This window comes from Mytilus californianus, unplaced genomic scaffold (genome assembly GCF_021869535.1).
Source record: "Mytilus californianus isolate M0D057914Y unplaced genomic scaffold, xbMytCali1.0.p SCAF_1, whole genome shotgun sequence".
NCBI lineage: Eukaryota > Metazoa > Mollusca > Bivalvia > Mytilida > Mytilidae > Mytilus > Mytilus californianus.
Genome location: NW_026262581.1, coordinates 77,927,742 through 77,934,234, shown reverse-complemented (window position 1 = coordinate 77,934,234; position 6,493 = coordinate 77,927,742). Strand labels below are relative to the sequence as shown.

The following is a 6,493-nucleotide window of genomic DNA, read 5'->3' as shown; positions in this document are numbered from 1 at the left end:
TTGTATGGTAGATTTAAAATATAATTTACTTCATAAGTTGAAGCCTGGTAGTCATAAAATACGTCAGATGAAAGTAAATCAAACATTCACAAACGTATATCTGTTTTCCTCTTGATTTAGTTGAATGATGTTGAATTGTCGAAACGAGTATTTGTGAAGAACGTTTAACGCTATACTTTGGCTTCATGTTTAACAAATATACACTAGAACTGATTGAAGAAGTTTTGCTCTTTTGTTGGAAGTGGAAATTATTTGTACCTGCATAAACTGATAAACAATTTTTGAATGTGTTAAGAATCCAAAATTCTCTGCTCTATAGAGTTTTCAAATTTCTTATATTATAAAATTACACCATTAGAACAAATGTACCGTTTAGAAGTGCATAAAAGTTACGCAGTATGAGGTGGTATTTGATTAATCAAATATCATGGTACATAAACTGTTGTGCTTTGTATGCTCTATGTGGTAGAGTCAATTATCTCAAACTTAACAGACCATTTAAAGACTTTAAACTTCATTGAAACACATTTTATACCTATTTCAGTAAAAGATTAAACTACATTTTCTGAAAAACAGCAAACACCTATTTGTACTGCTGTAAAATAAGTGCATTTGAAATTGGCGTTCAAACATGCTGTTAGAGATTACTCAGTGCCGATGGAATACATTTCTACTTTATAAACTAAGGCGTTCGTTAATCAAAAAGTCGCCATCGAATACTTATGCCGATATGTACAAAAAGACGCATTACCCCATTTTTTTATAATAAATTCGTCATAATAACTTCACACGGTGTTTTCTTTTAAGCATAAACTAAAAAAACATGCAACAAGCCAATTGTAGACAAGGTACCCTCATAAGTCTGGTAACTGTCTCGAGGCTAGTGTTCAAATAATTTTAACTTTAGCCAATATTTGACTTAACGATCAGAGAATATAATTTATGCAACAAAAACACATGTAAGGTAAGCGAAAACTTATAACGTCATACTAAACGACAACGGCCTTACATAATCAGCTATGTTGTTAGGAATAAATCCCTACCATTACATTTGCGCGCATTTGGGGATTACTTTTTTTTACGTTTGCGCCCAGCTTTTTATCACATTTGCGCGCATTTATTTTACAGGTACATGTAATACAGGGTGGCCTGGATGGGGTTTACAGAATAAAGAATAATGAACCCCAAAAAATATGAAAAGAGAAAAATTAGCAAAATATATAAAAAAATAAAAAATTATGGGGTGCAAAAGTATGCAGACAAACTATGGAAAATCAGGTATTACAATACTGATTGCAGAAGTGAACGATGTACAGAATAAAGAAATCTTCTAATTACAGATCATTTTAATTGTAAGATCATTTATACTCATGAGACCAAGCGTTATTTTTAAAGATTAAGATAAATGTTCTAAAATATTAAAAGAATACAGAAATTAAGGACCCCAAATCCATACATCATACAGGTAAATATGTCGATAATTCGTAATAAATATGACGATAGTTATTCATTTTGAACATATTTATCATTTTGATTTATATATTTTTTCATATCGAATTGTAAAAATATATATTAAGTGATTATGAGAAAACCCGTAATCGCTTCAGGTATACATGTAATTTAATTGCGAATATTGCAGAGTATATAGCATTCTGTTTCCAAACTAAGAAGACTTGATACACCAGCAGTTGTACGTAGAAGTAAGAAAAAGTAAACAGAGTATATGATGGAACTATTCAGAAAATACCAGAATGGAGAAGTTGACAGAATACAATTTCTTAAAGCAGTTCGCTTCAAATATAAAATATACATATAAAATCGGTACATTTACTCTTCAGATTTGCTTTGTTTTTATATCTTTATCTGTATATCCGGGACTAAGTGCTTGGACTAATCCTGCTCGAAACCCAATTCCACTTCCTCAGGCAGGGGACTTAGACTAACGGAAGGGGTTACTTGTAAATAGTTAAATACACAAATAAATAAGTATGACAGAAAAAATCATGAAGTGCGACTGAGGCTTTTAAGGACTTACAGAGTCGGGGATTATGGCTATCATTAATTTTATTTTACTTATATAAGCTATTTAATTTTTATTGCGTAATAACCGACCTTTAAATTAAACGATTTTTATTGGGTAAATAAAGTATGATAAACGATATTACAGAATGCTACCCTATTTTATGATAATTATACAAAAATTATTATACAAATAAAGTATTATCTATATTAAGGAAGACCCTGAACTTCTTTCAATGAATGCGATCATGACATTTTTAATTTAGCATAAAATATCAAGTTTTAATGTACAAATACAAATTATGATAAAATCATTAGATAAACATTGACTGTTGTTTACCAGACGTCCAGTGGCAAATAGTTCAAATATATTCAGGTCGACAACAAAGTTAACAAATATTAGTAAGATAGGTTTAGCAAAGTGAGTTGACATGCAACAATGATCATACTATGTAGACTGTCACAAGTTCTCAAAGATCACGCATGTTTGAAAAGTCCATACAATTCGCCTTGAAAAGTCCATAAGATTTGCCTATCAATAAGTCACTTACTTGCCCCACGGAAAGAGATGGATGGATGGCTGTTTAACATTCAGTGTGGCCAGTTAATTGCATATTCAGGACGATAACATGTTGATTTGAGATGAATATGAACCCTGCTTTGTACTAGACCGACACGCTGGGCCGGATTTTTAACGTGATAGTTCACAAGGTAACGCTCCGCAGGAAGAGAGTTCACCCTACACTCTAAAAAATGTGTTTAGAGCCTAAACACTTTCCTAAACACATTTATGAAACCGATTTTTGACATGTTTTAAATCTAAACATGTTTAATATTTAATGTGTTAACAGCCTAAACATGTCAAGCTATAAAGTGCTTAGACTGTAAACATGTTTAGCTGTAAAGCGTTTAGACTAGAAACACGTTTAGCTAAAAAGTGCTTAGACTGTACAGTAAACATGTTTAGCTGTGAATTGTTGTATCTGGAAACATGTTTAGCTGAGAAGTGTTTTGTCTGGAAACACGTTTAGCTGTGAAGTGTTTTGAATGTAAACATGTTTAGACCATAAAGGGTCGTGAAGAAACATGTTTATCATTTTATTGTGAGAAGCCGTTACTTCATTAGGCCCCAATTAAACTAATATTCCGGAAGGCTTGACTGTAAAACGTATGATAGCTCTCAATAAAACAGGTTTTCATACCATCACAAAAAGGAGCCAATGCATCAAACTAAGAAACTGGAATTTACATATCAAATTGAATGTGACCAATACCTTTTCAATCTCAATGAGTTTTTTCTTTAATTCAGTTTACATCATTCGACTATTGCATTTTTTCATCATTTCAAATATTCGTAAAACAGTCTAGAACTTTTGAAATGAAATTATCATTATACTAATTCTAGCTTTAAAAACAAAATTACAACATATAAAACAAAGGAATTTATGTTATCATTTATTTCCAGTTTATCATTGAACACAATCAAAAATAAATTTATATCAAGGTACATGTACATAATATTGACCAATCTTCTACTTGTACCCCATCCCTACAACAAAACAATTTGAAAATGTCCTGTTTTCATTTTACAGGTCAATAAGAGCTTCTCCTTTCTTAGTACCCAACTGCTGGTCAATGGCCTGAAATATAGAAAAATATTGATAAGCAACTAAGTAGAATTAATCTAAAAATATAAGAATACGAACTACAACACCAAAAAGTAAAAGCATGATTTAAGATCCAGATAACAACATTAGGACCGTGGTATAAAAACATAAATTTACTGATGAATCAATTGATATTTTTTAATATAAAACTTCTTTTCATGCTTAATATTATTCATTTGATCAAATATATATTGGCATTTTTAAAATCAAATACACTTTTGATTCTTACCTAGCAGCATATTTGCTACTGTTCTTTATCTCCTCTTTTAGCATGCCAAGACAGATGATGATTTCCTCTGCACTTCTCTCATCTAGAATAAAACAATACATATCAATAAAATTATAAAAAAAATCACAACCGCTTATAACTATTGAAATAAACAAGCATCTTTCTATTTATTTTGAGGAAATGTTGATTGTGCATATCGGAAGTGCTTACGAAAACAATGAACTCGATATGACACTGGATTTGCGAATGATGCACCTCATCCTGATAAGACTCGGCAGATTCCACTATCCTTCATGTTCCATTATAATCTGCCGAGGAGTACCGAACGAAAATTATCCTCACAAACTCCTTTCCAAGAACATATATAAATAAAAAAATAAATGCAAACTTGCATGATAGCACATTAAACAACTCTTATCATCTATACACAAGATAGTTTGAACACTTAAAGCTCTTACAAGCACTTGTTTCGTGGGATGGTACCCCCTTTTCTCTTCTGCATTGACTATACGGTAGTGTACTTGTAAATAATGCTTATAACTGTCAATAATCATTTAAAATTGGCAGTACAAAATAAAAGACAGTATAATCATAACTCCTTACCTTTCTGAAACAGTCAAGTTACGGTCAGTTTATATGGTCAGAAGTAAACAGCGTGGCCTTTGACTTCGGGTTCTTTGTTTCTTCTTCCCGCTCAAAAATTAGCACGTGATATGAAAGCCGTATTCGGCCTAAATGTGTTGTAATTCTAAACGTATTTAGGAAAGTGTCTAAATATTGAAAGTGCTTAGAATTTAAACACGTTTAGCTTTATATACTTGACAAAGTAGCTAAACATGTTAAGCACAGCAACATGTTTATTGAAAAGTGCTGAGAGCCAAAACATGTTTATTGCGAAGTGCTGAGAGCCAAAACATGTTTATTTTTTTATGTTTAGAAATTAAACACTTTCCTAAGCACATAAGTCTTGCAACACGTTTAAATTCTAAGCACAATTTTTACAGTGTACCCAGACACATTATTAGGACCGACCAGTCTTTGTTCTTACACCTTAATTTTGCGTGATTAGTACCAATTTTCAAGACTTTTGTCGTCGGGTATTAGTTTAAACGCCCCATTCCTATCGGACGTGTATGTGTATTTATACATCCAACAAAGCAAAAAGAAAACATTTATGTACCAAATAATAATAAGTATTACTGTTTTATCAACTTACAGGTGGCTTCATTTCTATACCTCAATACACTTTAAGCTGAGATAAAGAAAATAAATCTAAAATTGAATGGCGAATCTGTCTTGTATTGGTTCATTCAAAAGGAAAAATCAAACGGTAAATATTGAAACCTACATGAATTTGATTTATATTGAAGAGTAAATCCATGTAATACATGAAAATTAATTTACATTAATCCAATCAAAGAATTATTCAGTGCTGTACACATTGCCGTTGAAATTAATTTTGATATAAAATTTGAAATTTTATGTTTTCCTACTTATAAGCCATCAAGGACACACATCACCGTAATGATTAGATTTAAATCTAAAAGACAATGTATAACTGTACGGTATAATTTCATTGAGATTAATAATATCATTCTCAACTTTTAAATCCGAGGGTTACATGTGACTTCGGAATACAGATCAACCGTCGGGCAGTAAGACCCTAATTACGGTGTTTCTGTTTGGCTGTTTAACTATATATGCGTAGCAACGGGGCGACACTCTACTTACAAGGACACCGGGTTAGATATCTCTTTTCTGCTAGTGGTGGCTTCGTATTTATACATCCCACACAATCAAATGGACGCGCACGAGTTATGGGTCTTACTTTTGGATAGAAAGGAACATTTAACTATATGTTATACCTTCTATAAGTCTTCATTTTAGAAATTGTGTGATACCTGATTGTTTTGATGGTTATGTATTGCAGTTGCACGACTCTTTGAGAGGTTGCGTCCGAGTGGCGCCGTTGTTTTCGCCATCAGTCTAATCGGATATTGACGGCGATGTTTAGGTGTCAGACCACTAATTTACCCACTCGCATTTAGAACATTTGTAAAAGAAGCCCTACTCTGACAAAAAATGGTGCTTTTGATGTTGTTGTGTACTTAAACTAGCAAATGAATTTATATGAATGAACTTTTTTTCTGATGGAGAAATATATTTTGATCATTTTGAGCCCAGAATTTACTATTGCATGAACTTGCATCACAATTTAAGGGTAGATATGCTAAATAGTATGCTAATTAGGATTTTTAGAAAACCAACGCGGTATGTTCAGTAGTAGGGGACTTCCCGTTACATCATGTGTCAATACTTAAGGAATAACTGTAATATTTTTTCTGTCTATGAAGAAATAACATCAAAAATGTGGTGCACACTGAATAACCCGCGTAGGGTACGCAGGTTATTTAAAAGTGTGCACCACATTTTTGAGGTTATTTTAAATAGACAGAAAAAATACTACAGTCATTCCTTATAATTTAATTCGAAATTCCATTTTAAAGGAGTAAATCATGAAAAAACGTTGATGACGTCATGGTCACATGACAAAATTATATCTATGAGCTGTTAGACA

The 6,493-nt window shown here is 32.1% G+C and overlaps 1 long non-coding RNA gene across 2 annotated transcripts; it reads right to left on the bottom strand.

Annotated features, from left to right (window-relative positions):
• Positions 1 to 3,458: 3,458 nt before the first annotated feature.
• On the bottom strand, positions 3,459 to 4,917 carry LOC127714262 (uncharacterized). 2 transcript variants are annotated; one of them, XR_007987668.1, is made up of 3 exons: positions 4,519 to 4,917; positions 3,916 to 3,997; positions 3,459 to 3,659 (listed from the first exon to the last, which is right to left on the bottom strand). It is a non-coding gene; the product is annotated as an uncharacterized LOC127714262 (long non-coding RNA). The 2 variants fall into 2 exon arrangements; XR_007987667.1 differs by having other exon boundaries at positions 3,916 to 4,917.
• Positions 4,918 to 6,493: the final 1,576 nt, after the last annotated feature.